The 19,626-nt window shown below is 39.0% G+C and overlaps 1 pseudogene; it reads right to left on the minus strand.

Annotated features, from left to right (window-relative positions):
• Positions 1-782: 782 nt before the first annotated feature.
• On the minus strand, positions 783-2,022 carry LOC101833938 (annotated as a pseudogene).
• Positions 2,023-19,626: the final 17,604 nt, after the last annotated feature.

Below are 19,626 nucleotides of genomic sequence, written 5' to 3' on the forward strand. Positions count from 1 at the left end.
ATAACCTTGAGGAGAGCTTTATTAACCTGTTATGTCCCTGTACTTTCTGAGACTTGTGATTTTATTTACTTCCTGAGTATTATTTCATATTCTATGTAAAATGGGTGTCTGTGTGGGTTCACATGTTTACATGTGTGTGGACATGTCAGAGTATGTTGTGCCTCCACCTTTCTACCTTTGTCAGCATGGCAGGGTCTCTCACGTGAACCCGGAGCTTGTAGATCTACACAGTCTAGGAAGCCATCTTCTCCACGGTGTCACTGTTTCTGCTTCTGAATGTGGAAGTACTAGGTGGATACAACACCAACTCAGCATTTGTGTGGGTTCTGGAATTTGAACTCTGTTCCTTATACATGTATGGCAAGTGATTTATGCACTGAGCATAGATCCCACAAGTCCCTGGATTTTCATTGAAATGTTTTGGTTGGATGGAAACTGCTACAAAACACCTATTCATAGCTTTTTTGTGTGTATGCTTCCACATGTTTAGGTGTTGTATATGGACATGTGTTCATTCGTGTGTGTGTGTGTGCGCGCGTGTGTGTGTATTCAATCATGAAGGTAGGGTTGATAGAAAGAGAGGGAGGTAGAGAGGTGAAGAGGGAATTCGGCTGTCTGAGTCTGACACATTAAGAAGAATGGTCCTTATCTTTAGGTTTTCCCATGGTGGAAGTGTATTGGCTAGTGTAAAGAAAATATACCAGAGGAGGAAATTCATCTAACTATTCCTGGTATTAACCATTTGATGCTATCATGGTCAGTAGCTGTGGGGAAGGTGAGTTCTAACTACTTTTTTGAGTATACTCTCTAAGGAGAACTTTGGCATCTTCAGTCACCATGTCAAGGAAGATGTGATGCAAGTAAAAGGTTTTCCTAAAGTAAAGACCTGCAGCCAGGAGCCCACCATTAGCTGAGGCAAATATCTCCAAATATTTCAAAAATGTTTCTCTTAATGTCTCTTCTTTCTTGGTTTCCAATAAATAAGGAGATTTAATGACTTTTTTTCAGTTTTTCAGCAGGTACTTGTGAATCCTTGGCCATGAATTTCAGGGACTTATCATCCACTCCAAAGATGATTCGATAGTCATTTAGCTTCACCTTCAGCCTCTCCGCATCATCTCTGAGAATGCCCAATACAGGAACAGTAGCCAGAAGTCCATCCATGAAGCCTTCCAACCAGATAGTCTGCTGCACAGACCTGCGTTTTCTGTCAATGGCTGCCTCTGTAATGTTCGGCAAGGAAATCATAAAATTGTGGCACTTCTGAGCAGGGAGATCCTTTACCAGGGTCTTCATCAGGCGTGGAAAATCACAGACACGCAAGTCATTGTTTGAAATCAAGAAGATCTGTGGTACATCCATGTTATTCTGTATAAAGATGTTCTCACAGTAGCTTCAGATCTTCTCCATGGTCTTTTTTCTGTCAAATGTGCGTGGTTTGGATTTCTTTTCATTGTATAAATCAACGTCTACCTTGGTTCTCACAAAGTAGTAATTCTTTTTCATGGTTGTGATTGCTTTGGCAAGGTCTAATTCGAGTTTTGTAAAACGTGTGGCAGAAACAATAACAAAGAAGTCATACTCTTGGAATTGCACTTTCTCCAGATAATCCTTCGGCGGAAACTTGATAGTTCCAATGCCAGGCAGGTCCCATAGAGTCAAAGTTTTAATTTTGGGGTGTTTGTATGGAGTTCTCTCCATAGTCGTCTCCACTACTCCAACTTCAGCTGCACCTTTGTCTTCAGCCCCAACTCCCCTCAGGGCATTGATGAAGCTGGACTTCCCTGTCCCAGACTCTCCTGTCACCTCAATGCTTATGGGGGCCTCATCAATATTTTTTAATGCCTTACTGATTAAAGAGTTTGCCCCCTGGATGTTTCCTTTTTTCAGATAAAATTCTATTAAACTGATATTTTCCTGAGAAATGATTCTGTTTTCTTTCTTATTCTTCTGAAAATATGCACTGAACTTGTTCTCTGAATCTCCATGGTCTTCATCCTGAGCAGAGAATAACTGACCCATGGCTGTGTTGAAAAAGGACCCTGAAAGAAGGAAGGGAGAGTGAATTGCAAGAGGCAGAAGACTTCTTTGTGCTTAGCACTGTGTTCTCTGTGTTGCAGCCTCAGTTATGTTCTGATGTTAAGTAGTTTCCGTGTATTTTTTCTTTCTTTTTGGTAAAAAAGATATAAAGATATAGTCCTTCTTGATGAGAGAAATGCATGCTAGGAATTCTGTTCACCAGATTGCACTGGGTGGATACCTATGTGGCATTTTCTGTATTGAGTATTGAGTACTTACCCCCTCTGTGCAGGAGACCCTTTGCATTTTTAGAACATAATAATGAACTGTAGTTGGATATTTTTATCAGCTCCCCAGGTCTCCAGTTATAACATGGAGATTTATTATTAATTAGAAAAGATCAGGTGATATCTTAGGCTTGTTTCTTACTGGCCATTAATAATTTAATTAATGCATATCTTTTAATCTACATTGTTTTAAATTTAATTTTCATTTTTTATTTAAAATTTTTTTCATTTTACATACTAACCCCAGTTTTCCTCCCTCTCCTTTTCCTGCCCCCACCATTTCATTTGCCACCCCCAGTCGACACCTCAGAAGGTGTATGGCATCCCTTGGGGATCAACGAAGCTGACTTACCAAATTGAAGTGGGACCAAGCCCTGTATCAAGGCTGAATAAGGTATCACAGCATATGGAATGGGCCCCCAATATGCCAGTTCATGAACCTGAGATAAGTCCTTGACCTACTGCTAGGGCCCTACCCAACAGATCAAGCCATATAACTGTCATCCACATCCAGAGTTTCTAGTTCAGTCTCTTGAGGTTTCCCAGCTATCAGTCATACTCTGTGACCTCCCACTAGTTTGGGTCAGCTTTCTCAGGTTTTCCCCATCTTGCTCTTGACCCCCCATGTTCATATATTCCCTCTCCATGTCCTCAACTGAACTGAAGGAGCTCGGCCCACTGCTTGACTGCGAGTCATTATGTCTGCTTCCATCAGTTACTGGATGCTGGTTCTACGGTGAAAATTAGGGTAGTCACTGATCTGATTGAAGGGAGAGACCAGTAAAGACACCTTCTTCACTGTTGCTAGTAGTCTTAGCTGTGGTTATCATCATGGATTCCTGGGAATTTCTCTAGCACCAGGTTTCTCACTAACCCCATAATGAACCCCTTTATCATTTTCTCCCCCTCCATCCTTCCCTCAACTCTGCCTTCTTGTTCCCTCATGTTCCCACCCTCCTTCCCCTCCCTTCTACCTTACTTCCAGTTTACCCAGGAGATCTTAACTATCTTCCCCTCCTTGGGTCCTCCACGTGTGTCTCATTTAGGATTCCACTTTTTACTTAGCTTCTCTGGGTTTGTGATTTGTAGCCTGAGTATTCTTTGCTTCATGTCCAATGTTCACTTATGAGTGAGTACATACTATGTTTGTTTTTTTGGGTCTGGGTTACCTCACCCAGGTTGTGTTTTTCTAGTTCCATCCATTTGCCTAAAACTTTCAAGATGTCAGTATTTTTTACTGCTGAGTAATACTCCATCGTGTAAATGTACCACAGTTCCTTTATCTATTCTTCTGTTGGGCATCTAGGTTGTTTCCAGGTTTTGGTTATTATAAATATGGCTGCTTTGTCAGGTGTTCATAGGTGTATGGATTAATATCACGGTCTTCAATTTAATTCCATTGATCCACATGTCTGCTTTTTATGCCAATGCCAAGATGGTTCTATTACTATACCTGTATAGTAGAGTTTGAAGTCAGGGATGTTGATGCCTTCAGAAGTTCCTTTACTGTACAGGACTGTTTTGAGTATCCTGAATTTTTGTTTTTCTGTATGAAGTTGAGTATTGTTCTTTCAAGTCTATGAAGCATTGTGCTGAGAATTTGATGGTGATTGCATTGAATCTGTAGATTGATTTTGGTAATATTGCCATTTTTAGTATATTGTTCCTACTACCTATCCAAGTGCATGGGAGATCATTTACTTTAATGATATCTTCTGAAATTTCTTTCTTCAAAGAGTTAAAGTTCTTGTCATAAATGTCCTCAATTGTTTGTTAGTGTTGTCCCAAGATATAAAATATCATTTGTGTCTTGTTAAGGATGTTGTGTCTCTGAAATCTTTCTCAGTCCATTTATCATTTGTAAATAGGAGGGCTCTTGATTTTTTTGCTAATCTTGTATTCTGCCACATTACTGAAAGTATTTATAATCTGTAGGAGTTCCCTGGTAGAAGTTATGTATATTATCATATCATCTGCAAATAGTGAAAATTTGACCTTTTCCTTTCCAATTTGTATCCTCTTGATCTTTAGTTTTCTTATTGTTCTAGCTAGAACTTCAATTTCTACATTGAATAGTTATGGAGAGAGTTGACAACCTTGTCTTGTTCCTGATTTTAGTGTCAGCACTTTGAGTTTCTCGCAATTTTAGTGTTAATATGGCTATTGGCTTGCTGTATATTGCCTTCATTATATTTAGGTACATTCTTGTTATCCTGGTCTCTCCAAGACCTTTATCATGAAGGTGTGTTGAATATTGTTGAAAACTTTTTCAGCATGTAGTGAGTTGATCATATGATGTTTCCTTCTTAGTTTGTCTATATGGTGCATTTATTGATGGATTTTCCTATGTTGTACTATCCCAGCATTCCTGGGATGAAGCCTACTTGATCATAGTGGATGATTTTTCTGATATGTGCTTGGATTCAACTTTCCAGTATGCTATTGAGTATTTTTCCATCAATGTTTATGAAGGAGATTGGTCTGTCGTTCCCATTCCTAGTTGTATGTATCTCTTGTGTTGCTTGAGTACCAAGAGATTGTAGCCTCATAAAAAGATTTTGGCAGTAAACTTTCTGCTTCTATTGTTTGGAACAATTTGAGGAGGATTATCAGTTCTTCTTTGAATTTCTGGTAGAATTCTGCACTGAAATCATTTGGTTATGGGCTTTTATGGTTGGTGCACTTTTGATGACTTTTTCTATTTCCTTGGGGATTATAGGTCTATTTAAATTGTTTATCTGTTCTTGATTTAATTTTGGTATGTGGTATCTATCCAGAAAATTGTCCTTTTCTTTTAAATTATCCAATTTTGTAAAGTACAGATCTTCAAAATATGACCCGATGATTCTCTGGATTTCCTCAGTGTCTATAGTTATGCAACCCTTTTCCTTTCTGATTTTGTTAATTTAGAAATTCTCTTTTTAATTTTGGTTATTTTGGATAAGGATTTGTCTATCTTTTTCATTTTTGTAATTTTATTGATTCCTTGTATTGTTCTCTTTGTTTATATTTTATTTATTTCAGTCATCAGTTTGATTATTTGCTGATGTCTACTCCTTCTGAGTGAGTTTGCTTCATTTTCTTTTAGAGCATTTGGGTGTGCTCTTAAGTCACTAGTGTCAGATTTCTCCCCAGTCTTTATGTAGACACACAGTGCTCTGAACTTTCCTCTTAGCACTGCTTTATGGTGTCCCCATAACTTTGGTTATGTTGTGTTTTCATTTTTGTTGATTTGTGGGAAGTCTTTAATTTCTTTCTTTAATTCTTCCTTGACACAGTGATTATATTGTTGGGCATTGTTCAATTTTCATAAGCATCTAGGCTTTTTGCAATTAGCATTGCTGAATTCTAGCTTTTATTCATGGTAATATTATAAGATACAGGTGATTATTCCATATTGTTTTATTTCTGTTGAGGTTTGCTGTATTAACAAGTATGTGGTCAATTTCAGAGAAGGTTCCTTGAAGTGCAGAGAAGTTATATTCCTTTGTGTTTGGGTGGAATGTTCTGTAGATGTCTGTTAAATCCATTTGAGTCAGAACATCTGTTAGTTCCCTTACTTCTGTTAAGTTTCTCTCTGGCAGATCTGCCAGTGTTGATGGTGGGTTATTGAAGTCCCCAAGTATTAGTGTGTGGCGTCTGATGCATGATTTAAGCTTTAGAAACGTTTCTTTTACAAATGTGGGTGCCATTGTATTTGGGGCACAGATGTTTATAATTAAGACTTTATCTTGATGGATTTTTCTTGTGCTGAATATGAAATGTCCTTTCCATCTGTTTTTACTAATTTTCATTTTAATTCTATTTTATTAGACTTTAGAAAAGCTACACCTGCTCTTTTCTTAAGTTCATTTGATTGGAAAATCTTTTCTCAACCTTTTTCTCTGAGGTAATGTCTATCTTTGGGGTTGAGGTGTGTTTCTTGTATGCAACAGAAGGATGTGTGTTGTTTCTCCATTCATTTTGTTAGTCTGTGTTATTTTTAGGTTAATTGAGACCATTAATATTAAGAGATATTAATGACCAGTAATTGTTTATTCATGGTATATTTGGTTTTATTGTTGTTGCTGGCAGTGTTTGTTTCCCTTCTTTGGGGTTTGTTGGTGTGAAGTTCTCTGTTGCTCGGGTGTGCCTGGGCAGGCCTAAGTTCTTTGGGTTGGAGGTTTCCTTCTAGTACTTTTTGTAGGGCTAGATTTGTGGATTTGTTTAAATCTGTTTTGTCATGGAGTATCAAATTCTTTCTGTGTGGTTGAAAACTTTTCTTGGTAGAGTAGTTGAGCTGGCATCCTTGGTATCTTAGTGTCTGTCGAACATCTGTCCAGAGCCTTCTGGCTTTGAGTGTCTTCATTAAGATTTCAGATGTTAGTTTATGGGTCTGCTTTTATAAGTTACTTGACCTTTTTCCTTTGCAGCTCTTAGTATTCTTTCTTTATTCTGTATATTTAGTGTTTTGATTACTATATGGCAAGGGAACTTTTTTTTTCTTTTGCCCAGTCTGTTTGGGGTTGTGCAAACTTCTTGTACCTTCACGGGCATATTATTCTAAAGATTTTTTCTGTGATCTTGTTGAATATATTTTCTGTGCGTTTGAACTGTGATACATTCTTTCTTCTATCCCTATAGCTATTAGGTTTGGTCTTTTGATGGTTTTCCAGGTTTCCTGAATGGTTTTTCATAGGGATTTCTTGAGGTCAGCATTCTTTTTTGACTGACGAATCTATTTCCTCTATTGTATCTTCAATGGGTGAGATTTCTTCTCTGTCTCTTACAGTCTGTTTGTTATGCTTGTAACTGTAATCCCTGATTGTTTAACCAGTTTTTGTTTTCCTTATTGCCTGTATTTCAATTTCCATGTCTTGGACTATTCCCTTCATTAGTTTGTTTTTTCTTGGTTTTCTTCATGGAATTTATTAATTTCTTCCAATGTTATTTGTCTGTTTTTATCCCATTTGTAAGAAAATTTTCACTTCTTCTTTAAGTGCCTCTATCATCATCATCATATGGCTATTTTAGAGGTCATTTACTGCTGCTTCTTCTACGTTGAGATGTTCAGGTCTTGCTGTTGTAGGACCACAATTTTCTGATGCTGGCGTATTGCTCTTTATTTTGTTGTATGTATCTCTACATTTCCATCTACTCATCTCTTCCTCCAATTGGTGCAGGTAGGGTCTGTGTCTCTGGTGGTCGCTTTTCCTCCAGGTGTAGGCAGGGTGTGTGGTTTCTTAGTTGTTGATGTAACAGATGATCATTGGGTGGGGAGCAGGGGGGATGTTTCTGATTGATGATAGGGAGTGTGGTTGACTGGTTGGGGCATGGGATGTGCCCCTGTGGTATAGGGCCTAGAATGCAGGGTTGTCCTTTTGGGAGCTTAGACACACACCTCTTCCTCCATGTGTAGGTACCAAAATCTACATCAGCATCATTTGACTTTAGTTCTATCTCATCTTGCATAATTGGCTAAGACCATCGACAAGACTGTCTTGCCTGCCTCTCATCAAAGCTCCTGAGCTTCCAACCTGAGGTTCACAACTCTCATGGCTTGTTACTAAATGTATTGTTATATACCAGTTTTTTGAGAAAAGGGATAGTGAGTGTTTGAAGTTAGATCTGACTGCTCCTGCCCACTTACCAGATTATCCTGTGTCTGGTGTCTGTGTTCACTCTGGTTCACCTGCAAGAACCACGCTCCTGTGTGCTCCAGTCTCTTCACTTGCAGCCTACCCTTGCTTCTGTGGAAAAGCAGCAGGACGAAGGCAGTTGGTCAGGATTTATGCACACTTCTGACTTCTGGCCCTTCCCTCTCTGTGTGTTTGGCCAATCATTAAAATATATGGGTCTTGTTGTTTTTCAGAATCTCCTGCATTTCCAAGAAGAAGAAAGAGAAATTGAAAGTGTTGACTTTTATATTCTGTCATCTCTTCATTTCTTGGCAACAAAGCTAAGAAATTATAAAGGAGTGGCATGTGTGGTTTGGAAAATGGAACATGGAGAACCAGCTGACTAGATACACAAGAAAAGGATCCTTGAAAGATAATTTTTCTGATTGCTGACTTTACAAATGCAGCCTGAACTGATCACACAGCAAACTGTTTGGGTCCTGTGCAGATGTCAAATTTAGTCTCATTCAAGACCAGGCCCCAACATCTGGCGATCCCAGGTTCAGATGAACTTGGGTCTCTGGGGTGACACCCCACATCCCCCACCCAACATCCATCCCCTCGATCTTCTGGGGGCTGCTCTTGGCATCCAGAAGACCCGCACATACAAGAAAAACATCAGCCCTTCCAGGTCCCAACCTCCGGAGACCCCAGCTTCAGCTTCAGCTTCAGTGTCAGCATCCCCAACTTCAGCTTCAGGAAAGAAGGAGACCAATGGAGACAGAAAGACCCCACCTGCACCCACTGGAAGAAGAGATGGGAAGACAACAGAATAAGAGCTCATTCAGTAATAGAAAGCCCAACATGACTCCACCAGAATCTAGAGAACCAACACCAGCCAGACCTGAAAAGCCCTACATAGATGAAGCAGAGGAGACAGACCTTAAAAATTATTTTATGAAGATTATAGAGACCCTCAAAGGAGAAACGAGGAACTCCCTTAAAGAAATAGAAGAAAAAACAAAAAAATCCATGAAGCAGGGGAAAAATTCAAGAAATAAACAAATCTCTCAAAGAATCTAAAGAGTACCAAGAAAAAACAACCAAACAAATGAAGGAAACAACTCAAACAGTTGAAGGATTGAAAGCTGAAATAGAAACAATAAAGAAAACACAGAATGAGGGGATGCTGGAAGTAGAAAAGCTGGGTAAACGATCAGGAACTACAGATACAAGTATCAGCAATAGAATACAAGAGATAGAAGAGAGAATCTCAGGTGTTGAAGACTCATTAGAGGATATAGAGTCGTCAACCAAAGAAAATCTCAAAACCAACAAATCCCTAACACAAAATGTCAAGGAAATATGGGACACTGTGAAGAAGCCAAACCTGAGAATAATAGGTATAGAAGAAAGCTTAGAAATCCAGATCAAAGGTACAGAAAACATATTCAACAAAATCATGGAAGAAAACTTCCCTAACCTAAAGAAAGATATGCCTATGAAAATACAAGAATCTTACAGAACACCAAATAGGCTGGACCAGAAAAAGAAGTCACCTTGCCATATAATAGTCAAAACATTAAACTTACAGAATAAAGAGAAAATATTAAGAGCAGCTAAAGAAAAAGGCCAAGTAACATATAAAGGCATACCTATCCGAATTATACCTGACTTCTCAATGGAAACTATGAAAGCCAGAAGATCCTGGACAGATGTCCTACAAATGCTAAGGGAACAAGGATGCCAGCTTAGACTACTATATCCAGCAATGCTTTCAATTACCATAGATGGAGAAAACAAAATATTCCATGACAAAGCCAGATTTAAACAATACGTATCCATGAATCCAGAGCTACAGAAAGTGCTAGAAGGAAAACCTAGACCCAAGGAAGATAACTACACTCACAAACACAGGCAATAGATAATCCCACTTTACCAAACATCAAAAGAAAAAGGGTGGAGTAACTACACAAAATAACTCCACTACCAATAAATCAAGCACAAACAAGAATCATCAATCAATGGTCATTACTATCCCTCAATGTCAACGGCCTCATCTTGCCTATAAGAAGACACAGACTAGCAGAATGGATACGAAGACAGAACCCATCCTTCTGCTGCATACAAGAAGTACATCTCAACATAGACAGATGTTATCTCAGAGTAAAGGGTTGGGAAATGATTTTCCAATCAAATGGACCCAAGAAACAAGAGGATGTAGCAATCCTAATATCTAATAAACTAGACTTCAAATTAAAATCAATCAAAAGAGATGAAGAAGGACATTTCATATTCATCAAAGGAAAAGTCCATCAAGATGAAGTCTCCATTTTAAACATCTATGCCCCAAATTCAAAGGCACCTACATCCATGAAAGAAACATTACAAAAGCTCAAAATGCACATAAAATCTCACACACTAATAGTAAGAGACTTCAACACTCCGTTCTCACCGCTAGACAGGACCTTCAGACAGAAACTTAACAAAGAAACAAAAGAACGAATAGAAGTTGTGACCCAACTAGGTTTAACAGACATCTATTGAATATTCCACCCAAACACAAAGGGATATACCTTTTTCTAGGCACCACATGGAACCTTCTCTAAAATTGACCACATAATAGGAAACATAGCAAATCTCCACTTATACAAAAAAATTGGAATAACCCCCTGTATCTTATCAGACCACCTTGCATTAAAATTAGAAATCAACAATAACACAAATCGCAGAAACCCTACAAACTCATGGAGATTGATCAATGCACAATTGCACCATCCCTGGGTAAAGGAAGAAATAAAAAAGAAATTAAAGACTTCCTCGATTTCAATGAGAATGAAGACACAACATACACAAACCTATGGGACACTTTGAAAGCAGTGCTGAGAGGAAACTTCATAGCACTAAGTGTCCACATGAAGAAACTGGAGAACAGTCACACTAGAGACTTAATAGCACAGTTGAATGTTCTAGAACAAAAAGAAGCAAACTCACCCAGAAGGAGCCAGGAAATAATCAAATTGAGGGCTGAAATCAATCAAGTAGAAACCAGGAAAACATTGAGAAGAATCAATGAAACAAAGAGTTGGTTCTTTGAGAAAATCAACAAAATAGACAAACCTCTGTCCAAACTAACCAAAAGGCAGAGAGAGAGCATGCTAGTTAACAAAATCAGATATGAAAAGGTGGACATAACAACGGACTCTGAGGAAATCCAGAGAATCATCAGGGCATACTTTGAACACCTGTACTCTACAAAATTCAAAAATTTAAAGGAAATGGATGACTTCCTGGATAGATATCACTTGCCAAAACTAAATCAAGAACAGATAAACAATATAAACAGACCTATAACCCTTAATGAAATAGAAGCAGTCTCCCAACCAAAAAAGCCCAGGCCCAGATGGCTTCAGTGCACAATTCTAAAAGAAATTCTAAGAAGAGCTAATTCCAATACTCCTCAATGTATGCCACACAATAGAAGCAGGAGGCTCACTGCCAAACTCTTTTTACGAGGCTACAATTCTCTTCATACCCAATCCACACAAAGACACAACTAAGAAAGAGAACTATAGACCAATTTCACTCATGAAGATCGATGCAAAAATACTCAATAAAATACTAGCAAGCCGGATTCAAGAACACATCAGAAAAATCATCCACCATGATCAAGTAGGCTTCATCCCAGGAATGTAGGGATGGTTCAACATTAGAAAATCTATCAATGTAATCCACCATATAAACTGCGAAAGAAAAACCACATGACCATCTCATTAGATACTGAAAAAGCCTTTGACAAAATCCAGCACCCCTTCATGATAAAGGTCCTAGAGAGATCAGGGATAACAGGAACGTACCTGAATATAATAAAAGCAATATACAGTAAACCAAGACACAACTCATTTTAATTCTGTCTAACTACCACCTTATATTCTCATGATTGTAAATTCATGGTTATTAATTCTAGGCATTCTCAACTCCTCTGTCCATGCTGGCTTTCTATTGAGCTTGGGCTTGACAGATCTTACAGGTGCTGTCACAGACCTGGTGAATTCATATGTAGAACTGCCCTACTCTGTCCAGAAGACATTGTTTCCCCACCATCATCCACCAACTCTGGTTCTGACAGTCTTTTTAGCTCCAGACTCTCCTGCCACAGCAATGCTTACTGGGATGTTATCAGTGTTCTTTGTGCATCAGTGATTGCACAGTGGGTGTCCTGAATGTCTCCTTTTGTCAGGTATAACTCAATTGAACGGATGGTTTCCTGAGGAATGATTGTGTTTTCTGTCTTAATCTTCTGGACTCCATATCTCCATTATCTTCTTTCTTAGCTGTATCAGAGAAGGCTTGACCCATGACTGTGTTGGAAGAGTACTCTGGAAGAAGGAAGGGAAAGTGAGCTGAAAGAGACTGAAGATGCCTTTGTGCTTAGTACTGTGTTCTCTATGCTTCAGCCTCAGTTATGTTCTGAAAGTGACTATTTACTATGTATTTATGTTTTTTTGTCAACATAATACGTGATATAGTCCTTTTAGAGGAGAAATCCTCATGTGATAAAATGCCTTCATCGGATTGAACTGGGGGAATGCCTATGGGGCACTTTGTATATTGATGATTTATGTGGGAAGTCCCAGTCCTCTGTGTTTGTAACAGCCCTGGCAGGTGGTCGTGGGTAACTTAAGAAAGTATTATTGAACTTTGGTCAGACTTTTTCCTCTATAATTATGACATGAAGATTTTTTATGAATTATAAAAGCTCACCAATAGCCTAGGTTTGTTTCTAATGTGCTCATATAAATTGAATTAACCCAGATTTTCATCTACATTCTTTTATATGGCTCAATTACCTTTACACTGTACTGAAATGCTGCTCCCTGTTTGACTGCTGGTAACTCTGCTTTTCTTCCTCCCATAGTTCTCTGACTGACCTGCCTATCTCTCCTGCATACATCATCAAGTCTGTGTAGCTTTTTGTTTAATCCACGAGAATATGCTTTGCAGTGACTGATCTTCATATTTTACAATAGATTATTCCACAACATTGATGTATGGGGAGCAAGCTAGTAAAAAGCATTCTCCCATGGTCCTGCATCTACTTCTGCAGAGTTTCTGACCTGATTCCCCCAGTGAAGGATTGTCATCAGAATATGTAAGCTCACAAAACTGTTTTCTTTTCAAAATGCTTTTGGTCATTGTGTTTATAAAATAAATAGAAAAGAACTAGAACAAATTTGTATTATCTCTCAATTAAACCATTCCTTGTGGAAACTGAATTTAAATAATTCAATTAAAAATAATATAAAACCTGCATGAGTCCTTTAGCCATCATCAGCAAGTATGAAAACAAGAGTAACTGTTTTGCATATAATCTGACTTGAGTATTTTATGTGACATCAAATGTCTGCTCCATCTGTGTACATTTCCTTAAGTGTCTGCCTTCAAGTGGATAGAAACTAAGTCAAAATATACCTACTTTTAAACAATGAAAATGTATAACGATGAATGATACTTGACATCAATGTTTAATCAATGCCAAATCATAGTCACATGAATCTAATTTGTTTTGTTTTTGTTTTCACAAAATGTAAGTTTAGCTACTGGGTTTTGCTGAAATAATTCTGTATTTACCCAAATTTACTTTCCTTATATCCTTTCTATGACTTGGAGGTTATCTCCATGAAGAATATAAACTTGCAGTGATATAAAAGTTCTTTACCTTTAAAGTCCATGTTCAAATCCATTTCTTCAACACAATATTTCAGTATTCTCAGATAATTATTTTGACTCACTATTTTATTGTAAATGTTTTATTTTATGAAAGCAATCTAACGATGCACTTGGGACATTGGTCAGTTGGTAGAGAGTTTTCCTAACATGAAGAAGGCCTTGGGGTCAACTCCCAACAACTCATCGAATACAGTTGCTTGTGGATTCCTGTATTTCTGTTAGTCAGGAAGTAGAGCTAAGAGGATCTGTGCTTCCAGGTCATCCTTGGTACCTAGTGAGTTAGAGGCTTCTCTGTGTTACTTGAGACCCTGTGTCAAATAAAGATGATTTAGTTCAGTAATATTACTCAGCAGGTAAATACACTTGTTGACAGGCTGAGTTTAACTGTTGGCTACTTAGCTCAGAGCTCATATTTCTGCCCTTTGTTCTCTGCAAACCTGTCTCTGATTCCTTACTAGATAGGACAATGGAACTCACTGTTAGTTAAGTAGTCAGGAAATCGCCATTGTCACCTGGGAGCCTCCTCTTTCTGTTTCACCGATATCAAATGAATTCACAGATTTAACTTAAGGGGCAGAATTAGTACATTCTCTGACTTCTGCCCCTTCCTTCTAAGTGTGTGTTCGCTAATCATTAACATTTATGGATCTCATTGTTCTGCAGAATTTCTTGCATTTCCAAGAAGAAGAAAGAGAAAATGAAACTATCAGCTCTTTCTCATTCTAGTATCTCTTCATTCCTTGGCAGTAAATGCTGGACAATCCTGAAATCGTCAAGTATGTCCAATGTATAGTTTGGAAACTGAGGCAGAATACAGAGGAGCAATTCGCTGAATAGGAAGGAACACAATTCTTGAGTGATATTTTCTGATCCCTGACTTCACAAATGCTCTCTGAACAATAACAGAACACATAGACCAGGGTCCTGTGCAGATGCCAAATATAGAACATTGAAGACACAACTCATTTTACTTCCCCATGACTACAACCTTACTTTCTCATGAGTGTAAATTCATGTTCATTAATTCTTGTCATTCTTTTTTACATATGTATTTTTATTTTTAAATTTAAATTAGAAACAAGGTTGCTTCACATGTCAATTCCAGGCCCTTCTCCCTATCCCTCCTCTCCTCCTGCATCCCCCCACCCCCACCAATATCCCCACACTTCCCAAGGGAGGGTGAGGCCCTCCATAGGGGTGTCCATAGTCTGTCATTTCATTCAGTGCAGGGCCTAGACCCTCCCCCAAGAGTTCAGGGTGAGAGTGCATCTCTCATTGTTGGATGGGAGTCCAAAGTCCATTTGTATACCCGGGATAAACACTGATCTACTACCAAAGTTTCAATAGATTACCTAGGCCTCCTCACTGACACATTCAGGGGGTCTTGATCAGTCCCATGCTAGATTCCCAGGCATCAGTCTTGTATTTAAGAGCTAACCCTTGTCAGGTCAGCTGTTTCTGGGGGTTAAACCAGCCAATTCTTAATCCCTTTTGTCATCAGTCCTCCTTCTCTGTCACAGGATTTCTTGAGTTCAGCTCAGTGCTTAGCCATGGGAGTCTGCCTCTGCTTCCATCAGCCACTGAATGAAGGTTCTGTTTCCCAGACTCTCTGGCCATGGGGTTGTAGGCTGGGACTCCCCAAACCTATGTCTAAAATCCATATATGAGAGAGTGCATGCCATGTTTCTCTTTTTGTGACTGGGTTACCTTGCTCAGGATGGTTTCTTCTAGTGCCATCCATTTGCCTGCACATTTCAGCATTCCATTGTATTTTTCTGCTGAATAGTATTGTGTTAATGTACCACATTTTCTCTATCCACTCTTCGATTGAGGGGCATCTAGGTTGCTTCCAAGTTCTTGCTATTACTAATACTGCTGCTATGAACATAGAGGAACAGACATCTTTGTTGTATGAATGGGCATCTTTTGGATATATGCCTAAGAGTGCAGTTACTGGGTCTTGTGGTAGGTTTATTCCCATTTTTCTGAGGAATCTCCATACTGATTTCCAAAGTGGCTGTACAAGTTGACACTCCACCAGCAGTGGAGGAATGTTCTGCTTTCACCACATCCCCTCCAGCATAAATTGTTGTTGGTGTTTTTGATTTTAGCCATTCTTACAGGAGTGAGATGCTATCTCAGAGTTGTTTTGATTTGCATTTCCTGGCTGGCTAAGGATGTTGAGCACTTTCTCAAGTGCCTCTCAGCCATTTTAGAGTCTTCTATTGAGAATTCTCTGTTTAGTTCTGTAGCCCACTTTTTAATTGGGTCCTTTGGTGTTTTGGAGACTTGCTTCTTGAGTTCTTTGTAAATTTTGGAGATCAGCCCTCTGTCAGATGTGGGGTTAGTGAATATTTTTCCTATTCTGTGGGCTGCTTTTTGTCTTGCTGACTGTGTCCTTTGCCTTACAGAAGCTTCTCAGTTTCAGGAGGTCCCATTTATTAATTGTTGACCTTACAGTCTGTGCTACTGGTGTTATGTTCAGGAAGCTGTCTTCTGTACCAATTCGTTCAAGGGTACCCCCCACTTTCTCTTCTAAGAGATTCAGTATGGCTGGATTTATGTTGAGGTCTTTGATCCATTTGGGCTTAAGTTTTGTGCATGCCAATAGACATGGATTGATCCGCATTCTTCTACATGCTAGCATCCAGTTATGTGAGCACCATTTGTTGAAGATCCTTTCTTTTTTCCATTGTATATTTTTAGGTTCTTTGTCAAAGATCAGATGTTCATACATGTGTGGGTTACTATCAGGGTTTTCAATTCGATTCCTGTCTATTTCTGTGCCAATACCAAGCTGTTCAGGACTATAGCTCTATAATAGAGCTTGAAGTCAGGGATGGTGATGCCTCTGGACGTTGCCCTGTTAAATAGGGTTGTTTTGGCTATCCTGGGTCTTTTGTTTTTCCATACAAAATTGATTATTGCTCTTTCAAGGACTGTGAAGAATTGTCCTGATATTTTAATGGGGATTGCATTGAATCTGTAGATTGCTTTTGGCAGGATTGCCATTTTTACTACATTGATCCTACCTATCCAAGAGCATGGGGGATCTTTCCATTTTGTGAGGGCTCAAAGTTCTTGGGATACAGGTCTTTCACTTGTTTGGTTAGCATTACCTCAAGTTATTTTATGTTGTTTGTCGCAATTGTAAAGGGTGATGTTTCTCTTATTTCTTTCTCAGCCCTTTTATCATCTGTATATAGTAGGCCTACCAATTTTCTTGAGTTGATCTTGTAGCCTGCCACTTTGCTGAAGGTAAGAGTTCCCTGGTAGAGTTCTTTGGGTTATTTATGTAAACTATCATATCATCTACAAATAGTGAAAGTTTGACCTCTTCCTTTCTAATTTGTATCCCCTTGATCTCCTTGTGTTGTCCTATGGCTCTGCCTAGAACTTCAAGTACAATATTGAAAAGGTATGGAGAGAGTGGACAGCCTTGTCTTGTTCCTGATTTTAGCGGAATTGCATTGAGTTTCTGTCATTTAGTTTGATGTTGGTTGTTGGTTTTCTCTATATAGCTTTTATTATGTTTAGGTATGTTCCTGTTATCCCAGATCTCTCCAAGACCTTTATCATGAAGGGGTGTCGGGTTTTGTAAAAGACTTTTTCTACATCTAGTGAGATGATCATGTGATTTTTGTTTCTCAGTTTGTTTATATAGTAGATTACATTGATGGATTTTCGTATGTTGAACCATCCCTGCATCCCTTGGGTGAAACCTACTTGATCTACCAATTATTCCTAGGCTTGGTCTTTTCATGGTGTCCCATATTTCCTGGATGTTTTGTGTTAGGGATTTCTTCGACTTAAGATTTTCTTTGGTTGATGAATCCATTTCTCCTAGTGTATCTTCAACACCTGAGATTCTCTCTTCCATCTCTTGTATTCTGTTGGTAATGCTTGTATCGGTAGTACCTGACCGTTTGCCCAGATTTTCTAATTCCAGCCTTTCTTCAGATTGTGTTTTTTTATTGTCTCTATTTCAGTTTTCAACCCTTGCACTGTTTGAATTGTTTCTTGCAATTTTTGCCTTATCTTTCTGTCCATTTGTTGCATTTTATGTTTTTTTGGTTTGTTCTTTCTTCCATTTCTTGCATTGTTTGGTTTGATTTTCTTCCATTTCTTGTATTTATTGGCTTGTTTTTTCTTCCATATCTTGCATTTTTTAGTTTGCTTTTTCTTCCATTTTTTGCATTTTTTGGTTTTTTTCTTCCCTTTGTTGCATTTTTTTGGTTTGCTTTTTCATCCATTTCTTTGAGGGACTTTCCTATATCCTTTTTTGGGGGCCTCTATCATTTTCATGAAGTTGTTTTTAAGGTCATTCTCTTCTGCTTCATTTGCATTGGAATGTTGGAGTCTTGCTGGTGTGGAGTCTCTAGAATCTGGCAGTGTCATATTTGTTTTTCTGTTGCTGAGTGTGTTTTTGTATTGCCTCTTTCCCATCTCTTCTTCTAGTGTGTGCAGAAAGAGCCCCTTACTGGTATGATGGTTAGGGGACCAGAGTTTCCTTTTGGTGGGTGCTAGCAAGTCCAATACTCTGGTAGTTCTTCTGTTCCTCATCCTAGTTCTGGATCTGCTTGTTTCCTGATCTCGTTGGTGGAAGAGAAGACCTGGAATCTGGGGTGCTTGGCTCCTGCCAGGATGGGAAGCTCTGTGCAGGTCCCCCGCAATCCCCAGGCACTGGAATGCAGGCCCAAATGCAGGGCTTGTTTTACCATGTCCCACTGGACCAGCTAGTCCCCTGGTCTCGTTGGTGGAAGAGAAGACCTGGGATCTGGCGTGTTTGGCTCCCGCAGGGATGGGAAGCTCTTTGGCCATCCCCAGTCACCGGAAGGCACCAATTCTTGTCATTCTTAACACCCTCTTTATACTGGTTTTGCATTAGCTTGTGCTTGAAAGGTCTTACATGTGCTGTCACATCCGTGGTGAGTTCACATGTGGAACTTTCCTGCTGTGTCCGGAAGACATTGTTTCCCTGCCATCATCCAACAACTCTGGCCCTGACAGTCTTTTCAGCCCCCCTTCCATACCATTCCTGTGCCTTTAGAGGTAGAAGTATCATATTCGATTAGGACCTAGATATTCCTCCATGTCCTTGTATCTGCTTGTTTGCCACCTGCGTTTCTCTCAACTCACAACCATCTACTGCAAACACAATCTCCCATCAGAAGGGTGCAGAGATGCCTTGTTCTATTGGTATAATAATAGTCATTAGGAAAAGGCTTAATATTATGACTATTTAGTAGAATAATAATAATATTTCTCACCCAGGACTATCATTTATCTAGCCTTGGGTTCTTGCCCAGATACAGGTTTCATACTGTGGAGTGACTGTTACATCTGATCAGTAAACTGTTGGTTATTCCAAAGTGATTTTTGTCACCATGATTCTAGTAGGTTTATCTTGTCTGGCCAGTCATTATTTTAGCTCACAGAGTTCCTAGCTCTTTATGATTAATGATTACTCCCTGCCCTGGAATTTTGGATAGAACTTTCCCACACAATGAAAGCCAGCCAGCAGCGAAGAAGCTTCTGATTCATGTCAGCTAGAGCTCTCCATGTTCTCTAACTCAAGTATATGGTGTCTTCATTAATAAGTTCTCACCATCATGTTATGGACAGTAGACAAGAGCACTGACAATGACCTGTAATGTTTAGGGACCTCATTGGACAACACCTCAAAAACCAAGCAAATTCCTGGGACTAGGCTTTTCTTTTATACCTTGTGATATCTATCAGGGATATTGTTGTCTTAGTAGAGGGCAACTCCATCACAACTCCTTCTGTATGTGTGCATAGTTTATTTTAAGAAATGTCTGAGTGGTAGATTTCCATATGACTTGCAGTGTTCTTGATACTCCCATTGTCACAGCCATAGAAAGCAAACTAGGCCAGGTATCTACTAGCTCTTAAATAAACTCTTAGTTATGGAAACCTAAAACTTAAGAAGAGTAAGGGAAAGTAATACAAAAATCTGTGTAAGTCCTTTC

This window comes from Mesocricetus auratus, unplaced genomic scaffold, assembly GCF_017639785.1.
Source record: "Mesocricetus auratus isolate SY011 unplaced genomic scaffold, BCM_Maur_2.0 Super-Scaffold_6730, whole genome shotgun sequence".
NCBI lineage: Eukaryota > Metazoa > Chordata > Mammalia > Rodentia > Cricetidae > Mesocricetus > Mesocricetus auratus.